This window comes from Teleopsis dalmanni, chromosome 2 (assembly GCF_002237135.1).
Source record: "Teleopsis dalmanni isolate 2A chromosome 2, ASM223713v2, whole genome shotgun sequence".
In the NCBI taxonomy this organism is placed as follows: domain Eukaryota; kingdom Metazoa; phylum Arthropoda; class Insecta; order Diptera; family Diopsidae; genus Teleopsis; species Teleopsis dalmanni.
The window spans coordinates 130,289,136-130,314,270 of record NC_051847.1 but is presented as its reverse complement, the minus strand read 5'-3'; the positions used below and the strand labels follow the sequence as shown (position 1 = coordinate 130,314,270).

At 30.9% G+C, this 25,135-nt stretch overlaps 1 protein-coding gene across 2 annotated transcripts in view; it reads right to left on the bottom strand.

The window, feature by feature from the left end:
• LOC119680468 (peptidoglycan-recognition protein LB-like) overlaps nucleotides 1-25,135 on the bottom strand; it is a 350,438-nt gene that overhangs the window by 65,588 nt on the left and 259,715 nt on the right. The gene's annotated exons all lie outside the window — the stretch shown is intronic.

Below are 25,135 nucleotides of genomic sequence, written 5' to 3'. Positions count from 1 at the left end.
CTCCTTGTAGGAATCAAAGTGCTGCTCAGCCAATGCGTGTCCAATCGATGAAAACAAATGGTAGTCGGAAGGAGCCAAGTCTGGTGAATACGGCGGGTGGGGTAGCAGCTCCCAGCCAAGTGTTTTGATTGCATCCTGAACCCGTTTTGCTTTGTGTGCAGGTGCATTGTCATGGTGCAGAATTACCTTGCCGTGTCTTCTGGCCCATTCTGGTCGTTTCTCGATCAATGCATGGTTCAAATTTATCATTTGTTGTTCATAGAGACCAGCATTGACGGTTTCACCAGGTTTTGGGATCTTTCCCATAGCTTTTAAACGGTCAGAAATTGTTTGTTGTGCAACATTTAACATTTCTGTCATTTGCTTTTGACCCAAAGTGTCATCTCCATCCAATATCGTTTGCAATTCGGCGTCTTCAAACTTTTTTGGCTGTCTTCCACGTTTTTCATTTCTCACATCAAAATCATTATTTCTGAACCGTTGAAATCATCTTTTGCATGTTGCTTCTAATAGAGCATGATCACCATATGCCTCGACAAGCATTCGATGCGACTCTGCACCACTTTTCTTCAAATGAAAACAAAAAATGCTTTCCGCAAATCATCACTTTCTGGTACAAAATTCGACATTTTTAACACGATGAAAAAATATGATGTGGTCTGTTCAATGACTTGAAGTATACTAAATATATTTCACACATGTCATAGCAAACAAACAAAAAAAAATAAAGGCTCGTTCACAACAAATGTTCCCTGTCGGAACATTTGTATCTTTACGCTCACTTTATACCGGTACACCAGGTAGTGTCAGAAGTCAGTTTCCTAATCAAAGTTAGGTAATTCACACAAACCAACGATTAGAAGTACCACCACAGAAACTTGTATAGCAACATTAGATCACATGCTCTTTGCGGATTGGTAACTAATTCGTTTCTCGAGATTATGTTATCATCAAAATTTTATTTTATATTGTCGATGGTTCTAGGCAAAGTATGTCTTACAATTATTCACAATTTAGTTTATTGAATCAAATATCATAATTAGACTATAAAAAACATTTCATATGAATGAATAAAGGACATCAAAGCAATAAACAACACTAATAAACAGTTGGCAAGGTATGTCGGTGAATACTTTTTAACAAATTAACTGAAATCTGAATAAATTGAGAAAATACACAAAGTCTTGCAATAGTTCAACGATGTCTTTATTTTTCTGAAAACAAAAACCGTTGATCTTGGAATTGAAATTCTTGTATAAATTGAATTTTGTAAATACTTAAGCCAAGATTTTTGCTTAAAATCTTTAACATCGTCTATAGGCAGAGTACTGAATACTGGCGACCGGTTGATCTGTATGTCAACTTTCATGAAGCGAGATATATTATATACACTTTATTTTTGTGGTTCATTTGTCTTAGTGTTTTTCTTTTTAAAATATTTTGTAATTAGTATCAAAATATGATGTCACAAAGAAGTATTTTGTATCGGATGATCGATGATTTCAGACGTCAAATGCTGTTTTTTTTTTTAAAAATGCATACTTTGAAAAAATAAATGTACAGACAGAAACGAATAGGAAAAGGAAAGATACGCAAGTATATAGACTTATGGAATGTTAGACAGAAAAAGTGTAAAAGTTGGGAAGAAATGACTAAAATTATAATAAGAGGAACATAATGAGACTTGTTGAAAGAAATAAGCATTAGAGGAGATAAGAAATATGGAATAGGAATAAAAAGAAAATAGAAATCAAAGTGTACACATTTTTTACAGAAAGTAATTAAAAAAAGTAACATTGTTAAAGAGAGATGAAAAAGTAAAGGAGAAGGGGGAAAAAGAGGAAAGAGGAGAATTAAAGAAAAAAAAATAGTACAATCCCCAATCCATCTGTCTGTTCTAAAAGATTTATTGTAATAAAATATACAATGAATATACAAAATTAAACTGGGTTTACGGATCTAGATATAATGTGAGAAAAAGAAAAACCAATTCAATTATAAAAAAGACACAATTATAAGTAAAGAAAAAGGAATAAGAAGAGTAGAAGAGAAACGAAGAAATGTATTCGAACTAAAGTTTGAGAGCTTAACCTCTTCGGTCCTGGCGTGCAGCTAGCTGGACACTTTTCCACTACCATTTCTGAAAGCTTTATTATTGTATATCGATCTGTACAGCCCGCTAATAGTTCTCTGGTTCTTAATTTAGGGCACTTTTTGTTGTAATTTTGGGAATACTTTAAAATAATGCCAAAAGTGTTTGACCACCTCTTGAGAATTTGCTTTTATCGTCGAGTGCAAGAAAAATTCGGTTTTTTTTGTACTATTTGCTTGCTTTTCGATATATTTGATACTTTTGTTTTGGTTAAAATCTTGTTTTCTTTAAATTCAATAAAAATGTAAATAATTAGCAGTTATATTTTTATGATATTTTCTGAAAAACATATTATGTCCACTTGGTACAAAATGGCAATGAGGAAAGAATACACTGAAGATAAAATTTTGGAGCTATTGTTAAAGAGTCATATTGATGACGCTTCTGATGACAGTGATAATGAATTGCTAGATCACAATGCGCAGGAAATCTCCCAAGAGGACTCATGGAATATTGGTAATCAATTGAAGTAAACACCTTTTAATTATTTATGTGATTATATCAACGAACAGTGTACTTTTATTTTAATGAAGTACACAGTTTGAGTATATTTTAGCTACTGATTTTATTTAAAATAATGTTGTGTTTTTATACAAAAATATTTTAAGACTAATTTCTACATCAAGGTTAAATTATTATGATTTTAATGGACTGTATTACATTTGTCAAAAAAGGTTAAAAAAGGTTAAAAAAGGACGGAAGTCCCAACACTTGGGATTTTCCTCCTATTGTTTTTATGAATATATTTTATTTTAATAATTTAAATACGGTTGCTAAAAAATGTTACTATTTATCTATATTTTTCCTTAGTACATTATTCTAAGAATTTAGGTGATAATATAAACTATAGTAATTAAATATATGGTATAAATTCATGTTCATGATTGAACATTCTGCCGGAGGTCAAAACTCATGTTCGTGATTGAACAAACAGTTTTGGGCTTTTTGTAAAGTAACATACATGCATTGCAATGCAATGTTGATTTAAAGTCAACCCCAAGTGAATATAGAAAGTTAGTTAGTGTATACATCATCGCAGATTGTATGGAACTCCTTAGAAGTAGGATGTATTATAGACTCTCCATTAAAGTAGCTGCAATAACGTAAAATCCAAGAGATCGGTTTGTAAGCTTACAAATTACATAAATTTTGTAAATAATTTGGAAGTAAACTGCGAAGAGAAGTAGAAAAACAGACTTTGGAAAATTCAAGCCATTTTAGATATAGTTATAAACAAATACAATGTAATTCCTAAGAGTCAAAAATTGGGTATCGATGAACAAATGCTCCCCTTTACTGGAACTACTCAATTAAAGCAGTATGTAGAATGTAAGCCGAAACCAAAAGGCCTAAAAAATTGTTTTATTGGCTTCTCCGCATAGGCTTGTCCATGATTTTTTCATTTATCAAGGAGCAAAAACGTGGCGCTGTGGAAAACCGAATCCATCATTGGGCAATGGAGGCACAGTTGTAGAAAGTCTGACCAAAAACGTTTCCAAAGGCAGTGAGATGTTTACAGATCGATATTTTACCTCCATGAAATTGATGACTTTTCTCTTAGAAAATAAGATTTATGCTACAGGAACAATTCAACACAACCGGATTCGGTTCGGTGGATGAAATTGTTCATTAGCCTTCCAAGAATGAAGTGGAAGACTTATTCAAAATTTTTAATTTTTATTTGCAAATGAATGATACTACAACTAAGGATCACTATAAGACTTTAAATAAATTGGAATTTCTTTTTACTGAAAATAAAGGCAAAAATTATCCCATACCCTAACTTCTGAATATTGTCCTTCACTATAGCTTTTGTGCTGTATTTGATTTCAAATAAATAAATATCTGAAAATGTGATTCTAGTTTCTTTCAAAAAAAAAAAAAATTCTCTAACTCGATGGTAAATGGTAATTCGAGTTATGGGAGTTTGTCTGTATTTCAGGTAAGGGGATATATATACGGCGCATTTATTACATGAAGTTTAAATATTGTATTAAAAATCTTTTTGAATACTTTGTTATTTTTTCTATGTTGTTATATATTATTGTACTTTCAATCAAGGAAGACTTCACTAATTAAAAAGAAACTATAAACAAAACTATATTTAACAGAGGAAGCCCTGGGCCTGATTAAAAAGAACAGATACTGGTAAGTTAATTGTTGAAATTTTCTGAGTTTTTTCTCTATTATCTCTTTTCCAGATGAAATTGAGAAAGATAGAGGAAACCTTTAAAATATAGCAATGAAAAAGAACATCTATATATATCAATCAGTATGGATTTTGGGAGCTATTTTCTAAAAGTTTTCAATTTATTTCACACTTGTCGATGAATATTTCCGAATTCGTGCCCTAATACAAAAGTTTACATATTAATTTACCCATCCTGGAGGTTTCTTTAAAGTATTTTTAATCATTTAACTTTAATTATTTCAAGCATTGCAAATATAAATTCAATTAAATAAAATGAAGTGAAATAGCTCTCGACTGCGAGTAAGTCTGCAATAAGACTTAATACCTTCAAGGTGATGCTGCAGACCAATTATTTCCGAATGCACGGAAATTACAATGAAATAAAAATATTAATTAAAAACCTCACAGCCACAGTAATGAGCAATAATAAAACACGTGTAAAAGTCACGTGGCACGTTTAAATAAAACTCATTTCACGCTGCATTATTTTAAGTGGTTACAGTGTGTAGGGTATGTCGAGGTGTTACGGTGGAATAAACTTACATTTCTCCATGAAGTGGCAGTACAGTAACTTCTTTATGCACTCAGGGTTTCAATTCCATTAAGGCTCGTTTGTTCGTCTGCTAGGTTACAGGTGGCGTGGTGTTAGCCAAATCACTTTGTGTGGCATTCATGACATATAGAAGCACAAGAGACCCACAATGAAGGGAAATTAACATATGTTTGTGCCGATACCGTAGAAACAATGGTAATCAACCAACTTTAAGCACTGGTTATTTTCCTGACACAATGACCGCATTATTGTATACGCGATTTGAACACAATTTGCGGAAAAGTAAAATGCGAACATAATTATATGGCAAAAACTGCACATATGTACCGGGTATACATAAATACGGGTACGTACATAATTATATGCGAAAATACCAGCTGCCATATCTTCCGTTTCCTGTAATGGATTGCAATTGGTGCGTTATCACATGTCGCTATCTATGTACGAAGGCTTCAGTAATTTTTCATTTCAAACATACTTACATACATGTATATGTACATATGTCACTCTATGTTTGTGCGGGTGGGTATGAATTAATGGAACTGTGTTTGTAAAGGAATTATATAATTTTATTTTTGCAAAAAGTTTTATAACTCCATTAAAACGATCATTAAAAAACGGAAATATCCTTTGTGCTTTTTGTACGTTAGCTGTTACACTGTGTGTCAAGTAAATGTGCACTGAGTGTATGTATGTCTGGTGTATTGGCATTGTTCGTAGGTCACATGCCGCACAATACAGCTGCTTAGCACACGTGTGTATGTGGCATGGCATAACTGTTGCAATTAGCGCAACATTATTCTGTAAGGCTGGAAGGGAAAAAAACTCAATGGCTAAAACGGATATGAAAAGGATAAAAACCAAAAACAACTGAAAATAGTTGAACGCAAAAGGCGAAAACTTCAGAAACATATGCTAGCTGAGCCATAGACGTGAACCCAAAATGTAAGGCCCCACCGCTCCACAACACACCACGAAGTACCATATTGCAATAAAAATAACATGTGTAATAACGTGTGATGCTCAAGATTTAATTTAATGGCGGCATTAGTGTAAAAGTACTTAGATGTGATTTGCTATACGACACGACTCCTAAGTCTAAGTTCATGTTGAGAGTGCGTGGCGGGGTGAGTGTAATTAAGGTTAACAATACTATTAGGTTTATGTAGCAGAAAATAAATAAAAAATATTTTATTATAGCATCAAAAAGGAGCTTATAAGGAAGTGCAATCTTTAAATATTTTTTTTTGTAATTCGGTTCACACCGGAAATAAAAATAATTCTGATATTGTTTTAAATGTGTAATATTACGATATCTTTAAGAGTCTTATAAATTCTTAATATAAATAAAAATAATAGAGCTTCTTAAATTCTGATTTATTTTCAAAGAAATTCTTAAAAAATAAATGTTATGCTCATAAAAGTGCAACAAAAATGTATTAACCCTTTGAGCAAAAGAGTTATCCTTATAAAAAACATTAAGGAAATGTTTTTCTTTTGATTCTAAAAAACTAAAACGAAAGAAAATATCAATGTCTAGACTCTAGATAAGAGTCTATTATTATATGAATACCTAGATCTCTTAAGAAAAAAGTTAATTTCTGAGGGCTCCTTAAATAAGAGTTTATTATTGCGATGACTTTATTGGCGGCTAAATTCTGGAGCTTAATCGTCAGATAGTGGTTGATAAGAGGACAAGTTATCGAAGACATATAGTCATGTTGAAACATTTGTTTCAGTTGAAAGTCTCTTACAGTTCAATAGCCAGGGTTTCACTTGTTCCTAAATGTTTATTCAAAGCGGTTAATACTGAATGAAACCAACTTTCTTGGCATAATTTTTTTCTTCTTTTACTAATGTTTACTTTGAAAGATCCTTGTTTTAGTGCGCTACCAAAAATCTTTTTATATAAATCCAGATTTGTTCAGACATTGTTAGAGATATTTAAGCTTTAGCGGAGTCCATGCCGATTTTTTGTTGTTTTAAATATTACATTATATATTTTTAGAAATATATATATCTTTTACATTGTATTTCTTTGAGAAATCGATAATGAGGATAATAAAATATGTAGATATTTGTTCTGAAATCTAAAGCTGCCAAATACAGCTTTGTAACTACTTGCCCCTCCCTTTTTTAAAGGTAATTTGTTTGCCATCAAGTGCACCAAATTATTTTCATTCACTGCAGCAACGACAAGAGCTGCGACAAGAATTTGGTATTTTTATGCAACACTGAAAAATATTGAGGTCAGTGTTGCCAACGTCAACACGTTTTTTTTAATAAATTTCATTAAAATTAGCAAAAACTATTCAAGAATGTTTCAATATTATAATTAAACTTAATTTTATATTGAAAAATGTAATGTCATTCTTGCCATCATTGAACTTCATTAAAATTTTTTGAGAGTTCCTTTTAAAAATTATTTAAGTTTCTCTGCATTTTAGTTTTTGATTCACTAAGGGAAATTGAAAATTCGCTGCACACAAAAGCAATTTTTTTATTTAATTTATGAAAGAAATGAAAATGGAAAATTAACCAAAAAAGTTGATAGACAAAATTTTGCGGTGAATACTTTGCGGTTGGGAAAATGTGACAGAAGTGAAGCGAAAATGCTTGTGATGCACCGAACAAAACTGCAACATCTTTTTTTAAAAAAATACGAAGAAATTACGTGAAGATTATTTTTTTTGGGGGAAAACCAAGTAAGCAGGACACTTGGAACTAAAATCAAATAAGGATATTATGGTACAAATAAGCTCTATGCAGCTATCTTAATTGTGTCTTCTTAAATAGCGATTAAATTAGCTATTTCTTTCTTAAGCTTTTTAATATACATCCCGCTACACTTAATGTCTTTTGTATATTTCGGTGAATTAGAGTATTTTTCAAACATACGTGCCCTCGTATTAGTTCATAGTGACATGCAAATCATTATTTAGAATTGATATGATGTATCATTTACTTAAGTATTTATTCCTGACATTGACGGTATTTCTTTTGGTAGTTTAGTCAACTAATATAATTTGATGATGACTTTTTAATATGTTTTTAGATTTTATTAAGACTATATCAATATATTGTCTTGAATCTGTTACATCGCGCATTTCTATGAAAAATTTGCATGGATTTTGTACGGAGCAAATAAATAATTGCTACACATTTATGTAGATAAATGCGAAATACGATAAACGCGATAGTGTAAACGTACAATAATCTTCAAAGAAACCAAAGCACCCACTTAATATTCAACAAATTTGTAATAAAAATTAGAAAGAACCTATTTTACTGTGTAAGTTCATATTTTTTTTATATTTTTTTTAGTACAAACACAATTTCCTGTTCGATTCAAGAAAGAAGACTTAAATTTTAAACCAAACTTGCGTAGTTGAAAAATTAAATTGTTTTTAAGTAATTTAGATGTCCACCAGGTTCTTCACTGCGTTGACTCTATAATAGTATACTGTCGTAATCTTCCCAATATAAGGCATTCTCAAAGGTAGTGTTTAGAGTGTTCTTTCCTTGCTTCTTGGATTGAACGAAATACACAACTCTTCAATTAACATTGTTTTATACATTTTTTAAAACTTTTTTATTTTAATTTTTTGTTATGAATAACAAATTAAAAATTTAATATACCAGCTATATGACCGGCCAAAAATTTAATTGATTAATAGTTAATATCAAGAACTTAGTTTCTTTTGTCAAAACGGACGTTGAAAATCAATTTCATATATTATTTTATAACCGCACTAACTGTTTTATTAATTGACACGTAGATTATAATTTTTACTACTTCATTAAAATTCATGTACTTCCAATATATTTGGTAGTGATCTTCAAGGACCTTATAATATATAACATTATGAAATTAATTAAAATTTATGTTAAAAAGTAATAGATTGTGCTATCCACTAATTTATCAACAATTTATCGCTTTATAAGCATGCTTATATAAAGATTTTAAGCTCTAACTAAAAACCTTTGCGATCTCAGTAAAATGTCTTGTTTTAAGCTATTAAGAAACGAGCTGAACTACAATTATGGAAAAAGTAGTTTTCAGCTGTTATAATCTGATATCGGATTATCGTATATTAGAAAAAGAGTTGGTTAATTAGATCCATGTTCCTCTTGAATCAGGATTATATGCATCCTTCTAGAAAAAGCTTATGCTAGGATGGGGATATTTAAAAACTAGATCCCTAGAATAACGTTATATATCTAATAAAGAATTAAGAGAGGAGTACAACAAGGTAGATACAGATCTTAATGATTTGATATAAAGATATATAATTCTTGATATATCAACACTTTTGCTTCTTACCTTTATTATATAGAATATATTGAATTTCATGAATAGTTCGATAAAAATAAAAATCTGGTTAAAAAAGTCCCCGAACACAATACTTGTGACTTTTTTGTTCAAATTCATAATGTAACCTAACATTACCATATGTAATAGTTTTTGTTTAATTCAAAAGGTACACGTTTCAAGGTTATAGTAATTGCACTATACAAATTAAGTAAAGTCTTTCACTTCATTTATGCGTACAGCCGGGATTCAGTGCTCAACTTAGTTTAAATGTACACATTACCATAGTATAAAAGACAGTTATTGTAGGCAGTAGTGATAAAATTCCAGTAGTTGTAAAATGTAAAGAAATAAAATGATATAAAAAAAAACTTCAAAAAGGAAGAACAGAGATGGCGTTAGAATTGAAAATCTCTTTAATAAACTATTTAAGTACCTGGCCTCCTTTTTTAAATGTGAAGAAAGAAACATATTCTTAATAGGTATAAGGAAGACATTGCATATTAAATAGGTATGATAAGAGTGTATTTTTGTTTCTTATATTTTAAAAAACCTACTCTATTTCATACTACATAGACGAAACGATATTATAAGGTACTATTATAGCTCACACTCTAATTAAATGAAATAAGTAAAGTTAATTAATTAAGTAAAATAAGTAAAGTTTTTGGTATGTTTTTGTCATTTATCTGTTTTTTTTTAAAATTTGTTTTTAAAAATTAGTTATTGACTAATTTTGTAGTAGATAAATCAGTTAAGAAGTAGGTTAGTATTATTTAATAACTTGTATTTAACTAAAAAATACTTGAGTTTTTTTTATAATTTTTTGTATGCTTTTATTTCTATTTACTCCTGCTTCCTGTAGAAAATAAGGACGTTTAGCTGATTCTATTTTTATTCTTCGCATGTGAAATTGCACTAAATAAAGTTTCCAGAGCTTAAGACGTGAGAACATCCAACACTTTGCCGGCACATAAAATGTGGAAGTTGTGCTTAAACTGAGATGAAACATGCAATTGGAATAGCTTGACATCAGGAAGCAAAAATTTATTACACTAATTTTTATAAACTCCTAAGTTTTAAGTAAATACAATTTATTTTTCACATAAAAATGTAATATTCAACTTAATTTATAATCTATCACATGTAAAAAAAGGTTAATAATTACTGTGTTGTCTTCTCTTCATTGGTGTATTCAAGGGCGAGTGTTATTAGGGAATACATCACCATTGACAATATAATTCACAGATAGAACACTGCAAAAATATTTTTTTTTAGTATACTTATTTCCACGGTTGCCACTTATGGTGCTTTAGTACCAAAATTGGTACTTTTTTTTCCGTTTGGTACTCTGGTACTCATGTTCAAAAAATGGTACATTTTCGGCGACCCAACTTTATTGTGGATATTGTATTGTTTTATACTTTTTGTACATTTTATATAAATTGTATTTTCTTACAAAAAGACAATAGAAAAATTTTGGACCTTTTTTTACAGAAATGGTACCTTTTTAAACCAATTTTGGTACAGAAAAAAATTTTCAAGTGGCAACCGTGCTTATTTCTACGACTGTGACTATGTCACAGTTTCTCTCACAATCCACATGTAACTTCATTTCTTGTTAATTTATAGTGATTATTGAAAATAAAAATAAATGATTAACTAATCAAAACCAAATAAAACTAAATTTAAGTTAACAACATGAATATTGCTCCAGGAATGAGCTATATGGCGGACACTAAACTACAGCAGTTCCTATTCTTAAAACTTATTTTAGAAAGGATAGTGAAAAGACATTAAGTTAAGAATATCTCAAACGAACATCATTTAAAGTCGGTCTAAAACTATTATAGTTATATTTTATATACTATTATATTATTTTACAGATATCACATTTAACAGTTATTTCACATCTGATTTTAAGCAATGTTATCATATGTGTTACATATTTATTATATTACAAATTTATCTTTTATCTTCTATATTGTAGTAATTAGATCTTAAAACATCAATAATTATGTTATAATCAAAAATTCAGCGTAAGATTCCTTCTCCTCCTAATTATCTTGGGATTTAAGCAATTTTTTATTAAAATTAATTCGATAGTGTTTATTTCAATATTACTCTTATAGGAGAAATACTTCAAACCTAATGAGAATTATACTGAAATTATATAGTGAATATAATTGATTTTAGCAGTGTAAAATTAAAACCATTTTTTTCTATTAAAAATAAATTTGATTTAATAGATTTTGTTTAGAATTCTCTGTACAATAAGATGGGTGATCAATGTTAACGTAGAAAATGACGAAATGGATAACGGAAGGCGTACATATATTTGTAGTTAAAAAGACAGCATATTAGCTGCATACTTAGAAAATACAATTTTTATATCATTTATATATATTATTAACATAATGATGAAAATACATTGTGACCGAAAGGTTTTCGGAGGTTCTCATTTAAAATTCGCGCGCTGTATATTTTTCGATATTTTAAGTTTATGTAGTTTGGCAGCACTGTCCTTAATTACTATGCCAAAAATGAGCGCGATCTGTCGGACAGTTCGTTTACGGCAGCTGTTGAAACCAGTTCACCTCAGTAGTGCGTTGCGAAAAAAACAATGGAAAAAAATATTGAACAAAGAGTTTGCATCAAATTTTGTTTTTCGAACGAAATTTCGTGTGCAGAATCGTTGCGAATGCTACAAAAGGCTTATGGGGAATCAGTTTTATCGAAAACTCAAGTTTATGAGTGGTACAAAGCCTTTCAGGACTGTCGTACGACCGTCGAAGACATGCCGCGTTCTGGACGACCTTCGACCTCTACCACCGACGAAAACATTGAAAAGGCAAAGGAAATCGTGTTCAAAAATCCTCATGTGAGTGTTAGAGAGATAGCACGAGAGCTAGGCATCGGTCGTGAGATGGCTCGTTTGATTTTGGTGGACAATTTGTGTATGCGACGTGTCAACGCCCGGCTTGTTCCGATTCACCTCAATTTGTTCAACATTATCAACGATTTTAAGGCCAAACATTCAATAAATACCATCGAACAGCCACCGTATTCACCTGATCTTGCACCGTGTGACTTTTTCCTGTTTCCCAACCTCAAATTACCACTCAGAGGAACGCGTTTTGAATCCATAGAAGACGTAAAACAGAATTCGCAGAGGGAACTCAAAGCCATACCGGAAAGCGCCTATAAAAAATGTTTTGATGATTGGAAGAAACGTTGGCATTTGTGTATCGCTTCTAATGGAGCATATTTTGAAGGAGATAAAATAAATATTGATGAAGATTAAGAATTTTGCGTTTTATTTATTTATGACCGGAAACTTTTCGGTCACAATGTATGTACTACAAAGTCATAACAATCATTTGAGCAAAATTAACAATACTTTGCACTTTAATTGATTGTATGCCTATTAAGATGAAATATTCTATATTAAAAAGGAGTGCTTTCTAAGAAACTGATGAAACTGACGCCTTAGTTTTTATTTAAAATCACAGCCATTAAAAAGACTAATAATTTAATTTTTCAACTATCCAGTTTTAAGACAAACCTTGTATTCTACATGTAAATTACAGGCTTTTAGAAATTAAATAAATTAAATTATTTAATATTATTAATTGATATTGTTATTAAATTAAATAATAGTAATTTATGTATTTATTATATAAAAATTAGTTCAAGAAATGTTGTTTTTAAAGATAGCGAATTGGTAAATGTTCAATGTATTTTGATTATGTGGAATTTAGATTCCGTTAATATTATTAAATAAAGAAAATTATACAAATCTAAAATTTAGTGTTAGGAATAGGAATAAACAGGGTACTAGTTCCCAACGGAACGAAGCACTACAACCATGATCGATCTTTTAAGCTGCAATAGGCCCTAACAGAAGAACAGAAGACATTCCGCCTTCCGAATAAAAGCCAGAATGTCGGCTATTGAAGGGCAGAGGAGTTCCCGACCTAGTGACATCCTCCTGACCCATATCAAAGCTGGACATTCACAGATAATGAGACTAGAAGTCTCGTTTGCTTTTAAGCAGAGTCGACAATCTGTTTCTTCGGACAGACCCATTTTGTTAAGGTGATATTTAGTGTTACTTTTTATTAAATTTAACTGTGTAGGTACTGAATAGATGATATCAAGTCTGTAGCATTTTTGTGAAAAGTGCGCTCTTGCTTGTTTTATTCAAAGAAAATATATAAGACAATTTTACTACAAGTTTATTTTTCGCTTTAATAAGTTATTGATGTATTTGTACAAAACAACCTATTTATTACAGAAATCCTATATCCTCTTAACCAACAACGAAAACAAATTAATTAAGAAAAATAATTGTAGCGAACTGTAACATTCCTGTTCAGAATATCCTAGCTTTTATAAGGTAAAATAAAAAGTGTAGTACAGTTTTCAGAATTCTTCATAGAATACATATGATTCTTAGTGAATCCTAACTAATAACATTGGATTAGAAAATTAAGAAATTAATACAAAAAGAAGAATTTTTAAAAAATTATTATCAGTAAAAGGTACTTATGACATAAAATTTGATATGAGCACATCAATATTCCTTGAAAATGGTTTGGTTGAGATTAAATGAAGAATTATAAGGAGAGGCTTTTATGATCAAGGAAAAATTGTTATGGTATTATGGTATTACATTCATAAATTTTTTGGAGAATAATAAAAATAATGTTAAATTTAGTTTTATTAATTGTTTATTTATTTATCTTTTACAATTCTATCAATATTAGCATTATGAATGTTAGTTGTTGCCAAAAGAAAAATATTTTGTTTTTAATGTTAGGACTTACGGCATTGGATACGAGGTCTCTGTCAATTAAATAAATTAACGTGTATCCGTGTATTGTAATAAATTAATTTATATATTTTAATTTATTTATTTGGGATACCATGAAAACAAAATAATGTTGTGACTGAAATATAACAATGGAAAATTTGCCTAATTGTGGTAGATTAAAAACATGTTGCATCTAGCACATGCGTGTTCTAGATGGCTAACTAATATATTTTTTCCGTCAACAAACTTTGTTATATATAAAATAATCGCTAAAGTGTTCTAATTCGAATTTTGCGAAAGTAGGTATCTTGCAAGATCAACCCATCATTAAAATTCTGAAAATATCTTATAATTCGATGCAAAACTATTAGATCGGTATTTGGAATTTTATTTATTATGGGTCCATAAACTTTTCTAATCCGAATTGTTTTAATACATCTCTTCGGTGATTTGCTTAATAGCTATTTTACACGAAATAGCCAGAGAAGCCAGAGAAGAATTAATGGCTTTTCTCATTACGCCATAATTCGATCAATGGCAACAACTCAAATAGGTTTCTGAATAAAAAGCATTTAATCTTTATGCGCATTTTACAAAAGATAACACTAAATTAAGTTTAAGCTTTTAGCATTGGAATATGAAAAAAACATCACATAAGTTGATTACAGATACAGGATATAGGCACATTTACCTTTCTTCACATAATTGCACAGACAATTATACATTTAAACACATTCGAAGCCGCAATTACCCTAGAATGCGCACATTGAAAAAATCAGAAAAGCAGGCATTTCCGTGCAGTAAATGGAAAATGAAGAGGAGCTTAAATGGATAGAAATGAGTATGCAATATACCATTAAAGCTTCTACAGTACTTCACGATATTCTGCAATCCATAGTATATACATATATATATGTAAGTATGTATGCTGCAGAGTACGTGCCGACAGATATGCCAAAGTATGCGGATATATAACCTTTCATATATTTTCGTAAAGAAAGCTTTGGTAACAGGATATAAACTGCTCGACCAACACTAACCATTCATCCGTCCAGTAGATAGTGTCCTGCATTTCTAGCTGCATTTCGACAACAAAAATTATTACCTCAATATATGCGCTCCAAACAATTTGGTTAGTTACAACTAAGGTGCACTTTTCAATGTGCAATGTGTACCGTGTAATGGACAATGTGCAATGGCCAATGGGTAACCATCAGATTCAAGTGAATTTATGCATGGAGCGTCGTAATGCTCTAAAGTCGACAATGGTGCGGGCATTTCCGATTTTCTATTTTATACCAAAAGTGCAATAAAATGCAGTAAAACAACAACAAATAACAGCAAAATCATACATACAAGCACACTAATGTCATTTTGTACACAACAAATGTGTACAGTGTAATTTTGTTAGTGTAGGAAAGTGTATTTTTTTCTCATTTTTTTTTTTTTGCAGGCAAAAGTTCGTCTGCTGTGAATTATGTTTACTTTATCGGTGGGCTTCAGTGTCGAAAAAACCAACAGTACCACTAACACTTTCACCGGAAGTTGCACACACAGAAGCCAAAATTTATTTATGCACCTAAAGCCCCGGTGCTTCTGTGCCGTACTGTACATTTAGCACTGCCATTTCTTTTCGTGTTATTTTTGCAAAGCTTTGCAGAGTTTTTTATGTGGTCAATAATCGGCAATAGTGTTTTCCTTTGCAAATTAATACTAACAAAATTCATTGAAAGCGTTTCACCTTATTTTATTTCATGTCATTTTAACAACACTCGAGCAGAAAGCAATTAATTTTGAACTGGCTCAGGCTGGGCTCGTTGCAGTTGCTTGCAGGCGAACCTCCTGCGGTGAAAATTGAAAATGTTGAAGTGAAATTCTGTAAGGAAACTGTTTTTCCCTTCTGTTTCATTTCTGTTTATATATATATTTTTTTTACTTTCCGGGGTTTTAAATTTACTGCCAAATTATTTTGCTTAATGGTTAAGTGGAGATTTTATAAGACTTTAAGCGGTAAAAATTAAATATTAATGCATAAAGTAAATAATGGGCTATCCTGCAAGAATTTTAATTGGAATTATTGCTATTTTAAACTTATATTAAACTATTTTATTATTAATTTTTGTACATGCTTAATATAAGATCACGTTAGTCGCATTTACGGTACGCCAACTCAACAGTTGTAGCATCGTAGGGTAAGTGTACTTCCTTAGAGTTGGTATAAATATTAATGGTAAGTTTACATATATCTATATATACTATATACTAACTATACAGTGTTCAAGAGTTCTTACATCCATTATATATTACAAGTACAAGTGAGCCAACTTGTAAGTGTCTGACCCTAATGGGGCAAGTAATAATAACACAGCGTGATTATTGGAAAATTGTGCTTCTGTGTAAATAAATGGTTAAATTGCATTTATTTATAAATTTAATATTTATTTATTATCTTTATGTATATTACATTATGTTCAGTAGCGAGGCGTCAGCTTTTTGGCAAGGTGTTCACAATTTAATCAAAACAGAATTCCAACTATAACGTATTTCCCCTACTTCTAAGTTTTGTCCTTTCCACAAGCAAATAGTGTACAAGACCAATAAAATAATTTATTTAAATGTTCGCAGCCTGTGATCCACTGGTTTTTATTTACCATAAAGCTATAGCTGTAGGAAAACGACGACTTACCATAGATTTCGACATTTTTACAACAGGTATCAAATTCTTCATATCTGGAGTTGGTTTATTCATTTTATGAATTAAAATCTTTTTTTCAGAAGATCGTTTAAAAAAAGATATTTGAATCAAATCTTTAATCACACATTAATTCATTTCTAAATATTATTTTTCACTTCAAATTTCTTTAATTTTTTTCTTTACTTTTACCATTTGCTAGTATTAAATTGCAATAATGACTTTATTATTGATTTATTTCCAACCTCTATATAAGAGTAAGAAACTCTCATTCATTCATTTACTCTTTGACTTTGTATTTACAATGCCCGGTTCAGTTTTTATACTGAACCATTTCCCCATATAAAACAGCAACCGTGACTTTGATTGTATTTGCACGCTTTGTATAAACTTTTGGTTCAGTTTAGTGGAATGATCCTCTCGTCAAATGTAAAGCGATTTTCGCTCAGTTATTTCTTTTCTCTTTTGTATTTACTTTGCATAACATTGGAAGTGCACTTTTTTTATTGAACTGCTTGCACGCATTAATTTAAGAGTTATGATTATTTTACGTACATATTTGCGGGGCTTGTTTTCTCTTTTATTTTTATATTTGTTTGTATGTTTTGTGTTGTGTATTCAATATTGAACATAGTCCCAATGTGAATGTTATTTCATTTGCATGCTTTGTAAGCAACGCGGTGCAGTTTTAATTTTGAACCTTAGTATATTTTAAGAGGAATGTGTTTTCTCTTTTATTAATTATAAGTAATGTTGGGTGTAACTAACACATGTGTGTTTTTGTTTGTATTCTACGTTTTGTGTTTATGTTAATCTGTTTGGAAAAGCTATTATAAAAAATGTTAAGTAGCAATATAGGGAGATTATTTACCTAATAAAAAAAAATCTAAAAAGGAAGCTTTGTTAAGGTGTTCAGTGAACACTCTGAACCATTCGACGCCTCGCCTCTGATTATGTCTTTAATTTTTTTATTCCACTAGAAGCATTGTGTAAATAATTTGTGCAGTTAGTACAATTACATCATACTTATAATTTATAATTTATCATTATTATATATATAATTATATTTATAATTATGTATTATTATATATTATTGTATATATCTTATTATACATGCATATCATTATTATAATTTATTATAATTATATATTAATTATATATTATAATACATATATTATACATTATTATATATATTACATTATTATATATCATTATTATAATTTATTATAAGATATTATAGTTAACTAATTTTTCAGAACTAGTTTCGAGTATTATTTCGGATAAATATCTAGTTAGAATAAACATTGGTCATTTGTTCGTAAACACAATCTATCTAAATTTATTACATAAAAAAAACATTTTTATTTTTTATCGAATTCTGTAAAATTAAAATTACACTACGCCTTAGAAGTCAAATTATAGGACCTGCTGTAACTGTTGTAGCAATAGATTTATATAAAATAATAATATTAAATTTGATTTCAGTTATGTCGACCCTGGTCACGGTCACGGTTTCGTAGTTCAATCTTTGGTGTTGCAGTCTCATAAATTATTTACAAATAAATAAATACCATATAAGATATTCTTCTAAAAGACCACTGATAATGGGTAGTTGGCAATACTCGATACAATTGTATGGTAACCCAAAAACTTGATTAATTAACAATAATAAAATGATGTTGTTGTGATTAACTACTATTCGAAACCTCTTTTTAAAATATTTATAATAAATGACACTAATTGTCTTCAATTTGTTCAAATAAAATTTTATAAGAGATATTTTTGTTGCATGAGAGTATTTTGTAATACACTAATAATACCGAGTGCCAATTCGGTATATAGCTATATATGGTAAGTCTACATTACAGTGCAGAAAACTAGAAAGATCGTGCTTTTTACGTCTCAAATCTTATTATTTCTTTTTACTACTTTTTTCGTTTTTCTGTGCTTTTGCCTAGTATTTTATTGCCTTTTCTCTTACGTTGTCTCAATCATGATGTTTCTTTATTATTTATCTCTTTTTTGAATGAATTTAGCTTGTTATTTATAAATCATTTATATTTTGAACAAGCTAAGCAATAGCAATTAATAAATGGCAACGCTATCATTGAATAAAATAAAATTACATAGTTAAGAAAGACTACTCTATTATACATTAAGACCGAAAAGTTTTCGGAAATTCTCATTTAAAATTCGCGCGCTGTATATTTTTCGATATTTTAAAGTTTATGTAGTTTGGCAGCACTGTCCTTAATTACTATGCCAAAAATGAGCGCGATCTGTCAGACAGTTCGTTTTCGGCAGCTGTTGAAACCAGTTCACCTCAGTAGTGCGTTGCGAAAAAAACAATGGAAAAAAATATTGAACAAAGAGTTTGCATCAAATTTTGTGTTTCGAACGAATTTCGTGTGCAGAATCGTTGCGAATGCTACAAAAGGCTTATGGGGAATCAGTTTTATCGAAAACTCAAGTTTATGAGTGGTACAAAGCCTTTCAGGACGGTCGTACGACCGTCGAAGACATTTCGCAACGCACTACTGAGGTGAACTGGAATCAACAGCTGCCGTAAACGAACTGTCTGACAGATCGCGCTCATTTTTGGCATAGTAATTAAGGACAGTGCTGCCAAACTACATAAACTTAAAATATCGAAAAATATACAGCGCGCGAATTTTAAATGAGAATTTCCGAAAACTTTTCAGTCTTAATGTAAAGCTATCTGAAGGCAGGTTATAACGTTTACAAACAACCTGCCGGGAAATAGGAGAAAAAGATGATCGTGAGAAGAATGAACAGATTAAGGGAATTACGGGTTATTAAATGGTAAGCCTTGGTCTTTCAGGAACTGTTATGCAATGGGGGGTGATATTTATCGGAGGATAATTATCGTTATCTAACTATTTCTATATTTTTTAGGATGGAATAGTAGGAAATAATGAAAGAGGTAATTATGTAGCAAAAACTATGCTCTCAATCAGTTCTGAATTTAGAAAACATCACTTTAATTCAGGTCATCAAACCGGAATTTTTTACGTTCCGTGCCAATATTAAAAGCAAAGTTATTTTCGAAAATCGTGCTATCATCTATGTGATCATTAGATTTACATTCAACTTCAGAGTAAGAAAATATTCTTCTATTTCCATTCCTAATGTATTTACGAAGGAAATCATACTCGTTCCAATATCTGTAGTAATCGAATAGATTTGCTGGGCATCAATTTTGTATTTTTCTAAGACTTTTTCGACCATGTTTTTGATATACGTTCCCATATATTTATCTCTCAATTCCATCATTCCCAACGTAAACAAATTTATTTTACCGTCTAGTACCAAGTGTGCATTGATTCCCAAAATTGATTTATTTAGTCGAGTAGCTATGTCAACTTTTAAAGAAATAATTTTTTTTATTTAAAACTGTTAGTATTTTGGTTATAATCTTGGAAGCCGTCTCAGATATTAACAATTGAATGTTTTCGACATTAATTGAATAACTACTACCTATAGTACTCACTATTGGGTCCATTATTCGTTTAAATCTTGAATACTCCAACATTTCAAAGGAACACCCATTAATGGGTGTTGGGGAATCGGTTCCAGTTCGATTCCCTGCTTCAATTAAATTTTCAGCCCACTATTTGTTTTTATGAAGTCAATTAACTTCGAGTTGAGCAATTACTTATTTCAATCAAAAGTACATTAAACTAGCTTCTTTCGATGTCCAGAGCAAACTCTCTCATTTTATTTATACTTTACAGGTTATTGCGACATATAGTATGATTTAAAATATATAGTTTCTCAATACGAGTACTGATGCTCGTTGATTCTGTGAAATGAATGGTCAGAGCGCTGTCTCTATAATTTTTGTTCTGTTGGTGGTTATATCCCTTAACCCCATGATCAGTCTCCATATAAACTCAATAAAACAAAAAAACAATTCCTAAGCTTTGCTAAAATTTATAAGACGTTTAAGCATATAGAATTAAAACCTGTGGAACATTTTGAGCTTTAATAAGAATTTATATATATGTCATCATACAAACTATTGATCCATGAATCCTTTTTTTTTTTTTGCAGTAGGTGGAAAGCATCGAAACCCACAGTGTGAGACTTGAACCCACTTAAGAAGAAAGGATAATAATGAAGGTGGTGGGTTTACGGCCGCGGTTAAAAAGAGGAATAGCAAGAGGATTTTGATCCAGCTCATCAAAATAGTGGAGAAGGTACTGTGAAGGTTTAAAACGTAAAGCTAGAACAAGGTCTACTGGGAGGGTATCTGGGCAAGAGACATCAGGAGGAAGGTCGTGGTGCCGGGTGAGATACCTACGGGCGAGTGTCAAAAGGTACTCATCAATACGAGTGATCTTGGCATTGTCATACAGAGTGGAGATAGAGAAGTGCTTGCCATTAGGCTTGCGCTTATAGTTGGTGCAATCACGGAGAAGTTTCCGCTCAAACCGGCGGAAACTTCCATCTGAGCAGGAACAGGAAAGCTTTCTATCTGAGCAGAAGCGATGGCAGACCAAATAGGGAAGGTATAAGTGAGGAGAGGACGAATAAGCTGCTTATAGCAGAGTAACTTAACTTTGCAGTTAAGTTGGTTGCAGTTTTGAGTTGAGTGTGCCTGAACCGGGCGTTACAATGGCATAGTCAAGATAGTCAACATGTGATATAAAATTGTGTTGAGATGGGAAGACAATACCAAGATATTTCAGCTTGGGGAAAAGCTGAATTGGAGAGTTGTTAAGCTTAAGCTTAATATTAGAGGTGCTAAAACCTCTAGGACGATCACGCTGGTGGCCAAGAAAGGTTATGGCAGAGATCTTAGAGGGGTTGAATCCCAGACTGTGGTACAATTTATAAACGCGTCTTAGGACATAGAATTAAAAATAAAGCCTATACAGTTTGTTTTGCATTTTGGACTTAAACAAAAATTGTATGCGCATTTGATAATTTTTTTAATCTGTCGATATTCAACTCACAGCGTTGAATTTAAATTTTAATATTTTAAAAAATGATGTGTCATTTAAAATTGAATTTTATTTTAATAAAATTACTTGGTGTCTCTACCGTTATATGCTTCAGTAGTGAGGTGAATGGCAGCCCTTAAACACAATTGAACTTTTGCTAGTGATAAAAAGTGATAATAACATCAAAAAGGTTTATAATATATTATTAGATGATCTTCAACATGTAAGCAAATTGCCTTGAAAAGCTAAGCATGAAAAGTTCAGCTTGCATCGAGTACATTTGTTGTTTTTAGACTTAAAACGTAATAATTTTACCATTTCAAAGGTTCTATTAATGTCTTAAAAAAAAGGATGGTCTGTACATATTCAGAACTGCTAAAAAATTGTGAATCGTTATATATACTTTCGTGGAGTATATGTCCGTTGATAATTGAAGGGTTTGACGCAGTGCCTCATTTATAGTGGTGGAAGACATCATCAGAGAGTTGGGAAAAGTGTATCGAGATATATAACCTTGGTTTAGATCTTTTTGAACATTTTTTTTTAGTTTTTGATTCCTGATCTTGTGTTTTCCTATCAAAATATCAGCTTTTTTTCTTCTCTTCTCTCAGCTTATTATTTGCTTTGCAATTGCTGCTCTCAACCTGTATCTCATACCAACATGATTCATTTACTTCCCTTATCCACAATTAATTATTCTTAAAATTTTTTTCCAACTTCTCTCGCATTGTGCTTTATGAATAATATTACACGTATTGGAAGTCACAATAACGTTTGATGTGTTATTTAATTTTTAAAATCGTTATGTGGACACCAGTACATCAGCACACCAGCACGCAACTTCATTTTTTCTATAGCTTTGAAAAAAAAAAAATGAAAACCAATGGAAATTTTTCTTTCTATGTTTTTCACATTTTAAGCATAGCACGTTTCAAAACAAATTTTTTTTAGTTTTTTTTTTTTAATATTTCACAAACACGGGAAACAACAAATAAACGCAGAGATTACGATCCTTTGTATTAGACCAGGCATGCAACGTGCATGTCCTGCTGCAAAGGAAACGGCTGTTGTTACTCCTATTGCCTCCCAACGTTTACAGCTACGAGTTTACATTGTTGCTTTTGTTGTTGCTAACGTTTTGCTACAGTTGTTGTTGTTGTTGTTGCTATTGTTGTTGTCGTTTGTGATGTTGAATTTTGTTATTATTGTTTGCAGTTGATATGCGTCACTTTTAATATCGCAAAGGCAATATACATATATCCGCTACCATTTCCATTTCCGCTTTACTGTATGCTCAACGTGCGGCAGCAGTACGTAAAGCAATTGTCACGCTTTTATTGCCAGAGTTGCCAATTGTTTGTTAAATTGTCTACGAAAACGTTACTTTGTGTGGTTTGCAATAATAAACTGGAAAAGGATAGTCGCTCGCTTGTTTCCATCTCTCCACAACAATGTCAACGTGAAGCCGATTGCTGCTTGTACTGTTATTGTTGCTCATGCCGCTCCTGCCCCTCCTGCTCTTACTGCATGCACTGCTCCTCTAACTGCTGCCATTAGGTTTACTGTTGATGTGACATTTCATAGTGGCACGTAGTTGTGTTTATGCTTACTTAAAGAACTAAAATTGTTTTGAGTTTTGCTTGTGTTAAAGCAGCATTTAAACTATTTAGACGCTTCATGGGTGTGTGTGTGTGTGTGTGTGTGTGTGTGTGCAAAAATTTATGAATACATGGCGTATGAGTAATTTTTATTCAGTTTAAGTTTCATCTTTATTTTTCTGTGGGCATTGTTTTTGTTTTGCGACCATAACATAAAATTCATTTTAAGTTTAAAAAATACTTTGTTATTTGTTTGTATCTGTGTTTTCTTCACAGTTTTCATGTTTTTGTTGAAATATTGAAACAAACTACAATATTTTTATTTCAATATTTTATGATTTTTGCATTTTTAAGGCTTTTATTGTGTTATTCTTGCGTTATATTTGCTGTGGATGCTTAAAAGTGTTCTGGTTTAATTTTTTTGTTATAAAAATGGTAACATGGCTTGCATAAATTGGTCAAAGAAAATGTGCAACCGTGCAGTAACTGCATTTTGCTTTCAGTTGATCATATTGTTTTATAATTCAATTTAACATAACAATTTTAAAGCATTTTATTTTAATAAATTTGTACATAACAATTATCACTTTTTGAAATATTTGTAAGAGTTTTTATATGTATTATGGGTTTTGGCGTGAAAAAATTACTGTATAAAAATATTTTAAACTGAGACCAATGTTCACAATTCACTGATCAGCAAATTCTTTATTAAGGATTTTCATATTTTTTAATATGAGTTTTAACATATATATTTTTATTATTTTTTATTCATTCATTTTATTCATTATTTTCATTACTAGAAAATAAAATGTGCTTTTATCCGTTTTATTCACAATCAAATCTATTTTTTTAGTTCTTAGTGTAAGTATTTAATGTAAGGATTTAAAAAAAAATTGACTCAAATTTTCAAAATAATGTGTCTATTTATATAAGAAATTTGAGCGAAAGAAATTTTGCATTATTTTAATTCGAAATTTGGTTTTCAGTGAGATTAAACGCAAATTTAAGGCTTAAATTAGTTTTAAAATATTATAATTTTCAAATTTTTTGTGGCACAAAAGCATTTTTAACACTAATACAAAATACATTTAATGAGCAAGAAATAACTTCACTACCCGTCATTTGGATAAACCGTTTTGAGAAGTTAGTATGAGAAAGAAGTTTTGCTGTAGTTAAAGTAAAATAAAAAAGAAATTAATGTTGTGTTGGGTTTGGGTTGTACTTAAAACCAGATTTACTCAAAATAAAAGAAACTTAGCTTTTCGAATGAAATTCAGAACGTGTCTCATAGAACTTTTGGTTAGTTGATTGCAGTGGCAGGGCATTAGATAACTTTCATGCACCTACAACTTTTCGCCCTTTTGCTACCACATTTCTCGCTAGAACCGCTAAGTATAAACCAAATCTATTCTATTGCCTACATGCTTCTCTAATCGCTAAGATGAGCCTGAAAAACTGTGGTCTCATTACAGAGTCTAAGTGAATTGTCTATGCTTGCAGATGGCGTGAAGATTCCTACTATAGCTCTTACTAAAGCTCTTACTGAGAGCTGGCCACCTAACGACAGAGCAATACTTCAGAACTGGACATACAATGGCCGTGTACATCCAATGTGTAATATCCGAACAAATTCTCCATTTTATGCCGAACATCCGTTTTTATGAGTAGAGAGCAACATGAACTTTCTTGATTCGAAGATCGACATTGATTTCCAGCTTAGCTTACTATCTAACACAATTCCTAGACATTTGGGTTTTTTCAGATAGTTTTAACCATTTGTCGCCCATTTAATGAAGGCAACCTGAAAGCCAATATTTTGGTTTTAGTGGTAAACAGCATCATTTCAGCTTTTTC